The following is a 2,950-nucleotide window of genomic DNA, read 5'->3' as shown; positions in this document are numbered from 1 at the left end:
GGTCGCGGGATGGAATCCCGGCCGCGGCGGCCGCGTTTCGATGGAGGCGAAATGCGAAACCACCCGTGTACTAAGATTTGAGTGCGTGTTAAAGAACTCCAGGTGGTCCAAATTATTCCCCGGCCCCCCACTACGGCGTGCCTCCTAATCAGATCGTGCTTTTGGCGCGTAAAACCCCATAATTTTTTGTCTTCGATTATATATATATATATATATATATATATATATATATATATATATATATATACAGTTGGAGAGGTCACAGTTAGTACTGTCAACGGTTACATATTGGAAAACGCCACGTTATGAAACACGTTCATTTTCGGCGTTTAGGCCAGGGACGGGACTTTATGAAGAAAGGCTTATGAGATAGTCAGTAACAATATAACGTATGATAATATAATCCCTAACAGAAACGTCGAAAATAACTTTGTTCTGCTTTTCGATGTGTATTTCTCTAAATCTGTTGTAGTGAAGAGGAATGCTCGGCGCTGCATCCACATCGCCAGTTTCAGGGAAGGCGCGAGCTCGACATTGCTCTAATAGAAAAACGCTACCAACGCTTACTGCTGCTCTCGCGTTCTGTCCTTCGCTCGTTTTAGATTTTGGTGCCAATTGCTGCGGTTTTCGACCGCCCTGGAATTACGCAGCCGCACGCTGCAGCCAGTCATGCCTGACGACGCCAGTCAGACGTCCTCACCGGTTTCGCCAGCACCTCGTATGTGCCGGTTCCTAGCGTCAGCGCGAACCTGACATCTTCAGTGGCGCCGATGAGAAAGACGTTGAAGATTGGCTGGAATCGTGTGAAAGCTATAGGAAAATTTTCAGAATATCGACACCTCCTGTTCCCTTGGCAAAAAAAAATCATTTTTGCATCAGAAAAACTGAACTAATTTTTGCCCGGGTAGGCTGTCGAACACCAATATTAAACTTCTATCGTCACAAGGCTGGTCTGGCACCCTCCCCTATGTGCCCATTCTGTGCAATAGATGCGATCATAGATCATTTCTTTTCTCATTCTGCAGCCGTTTTTCTTCTTTAAGGAAAAACATTTTAGAACCAACGTTCAGGCAGCTTGGTTAAAAATTTTCAGTTTAAATGTGCTTTTTCTAGGAGCTTCCTCTCTTGGAAACTACCACAACGATCTTTCCTCAGCCGCGGAGGAATTCACAGTTGTTTCAAGGCGATCCTCTTCAGTTCTTCAAACATTATCTTTATCCATTTCCACCTGACACATTTACCCATTTTTGTAATACCACCATCTTCCTAATGGCAGCCAAATCTTGCCCAATCCCCCACAGTGGTTACGCCCCATCGAAGAAGAATATCATATTCTATCCTATCGTATCAAAGAGCGAGCACCAGCAACAAATGGGACGACTCCCTGAAGCTCAACAACGCTATCATTTTACTTAGCAGGTGTCTCCAAGCTGTGGTTTAAAGACCATGAAACCGATCTCCTGTCTTGGACTAGCTTCTAATGCAAGCAAAGGACGGGACACGAGAGCAGCAGGAAGCGTTGGCAGTATTTTTCAACCAGACAATCTCGAGCTCGCGCCTTCCCGGAGACTGGCGATGCGGCTGCAGCGCCAAGCATTCCACTTCACTACAATATGTGTTTCCTCGAAATAATCCTGGACCAGTGGTTACCAAGGACCATACGTTCATTGGCGAAGGTGAGGCGGAAGGGAAGGGTTTTGGCCCAAGGTTTGCAGGTGGCGGGCACGGGCGATCTGAACGCCCGGAACAGCAGCTGAGAAGGTGGTGAGCTGCATCTGTGGTAAGTGCGCTACAAAAGGGACAAGGCGTAGGGGGTGCGTTCGCACTAAGTGTCCACGTAGCCTGTGTATGTAGTACGTGTATGTAGTACGTGTCCACGTAGCCTCTGTGTACGTAGCACGTGTATCCTCCTGCGCACAACCTCCTCCCGACGAGCCAAGCCGCTGGATAGGTCTGATACACGCGAAAGAATAAGTGCAGGCGTGATGCACCGGAGATATTCCTAGCGTAGAAGCAATGTGTCTCCTGGAGACAGTCGAAGGGGCTTTTTTTTTTTTTAATGCGAGGATAAATGCCTCAGGGCATACAAGGGTATGGGATGGGGGTGAACAAGGATGATTAAATGAATGAAAATAGATTTGCTGACCTAATGAAGTCCAAGAGGGATCGATAATGCGGTCCCTGCGTCCAAGCAGTGTAATGGCTCATATTATGCGGCGAGAGTCCCGCTGCTGCGAGGTGCCGGAGCCTCGTCGGTTTCAGAGCAGGGCAAACCCACAGCAGGTGGTGGATGTCGGCTTCAACGTTTGGCGACTTGCAGAGTGGGCACTCAGGACGAGGATATAGCGGGCGAAAGTGCGGCCACTTCCTAGTCACGGCAGGAGTGAGGGCAACCCCGACCCGGATCCTCCGAAGCGCAACCTCCTCTGCACGGGTAAGACCGCGGGGAAGGTTTACCGCACACGGAGGTATGAGAGCACGTGTGCGGCGCCGGAGGTGCTCCTTTCTTGTTAAAAGGAGGGTGGCATCATCTAGGTGAAAGAGTTGAGGCGGTGACGATGGAGAGGTCGTTAGACGGGTCGCAGAATCCGCACGGCTTTGGAAGCTTAGAAGGTCGCGTGGGATCCACTCGACAGATATTGACTGCGGGATGCGTGCCGCCAGAAGATGGATCTGTTGGCATATGTCAGGGCTGCAACTGACGCGTCGCAGAAGCCGCGTCGCCTGGAGAGCATCAGTGCGGATGACGATGCGGGCCGTGGGGACCAAGGGAAAGGCGGCCACAGAGCACAACGCTTCTCGGACAGCAAGGAGCTCAGCACAAAAGGAGGAAGGAGGTTCTTGGACTTGAAACCGGGTCGTCTTATTAAGGGCAGGTGCGCATGGGCAATAAATTGCAGTGGTTGTTTCACAGCCCTTAATGCTTGCATCAACGTAAAGGACGATGGAG

The sequence above is a fragment of the Dermacentor albipictus genome, chromosome 1, assembly GCF_038994185.2.
Source record: "Dermacentor albipictus isolate Rhodes 1998 colony chromosome 1, USDA_Dalb.pri_finalv2, whole genome shotgun sequence".
Taxonomy (NCBI): Eukaryota; Metazoa; Arthropoda; class Arachnida; order Ixodida; family Ixodidae; genus Dermacentor; species Dermacentor albipictus.
This window is presented reverse-complemented; position numbering follows the sequence as displayed.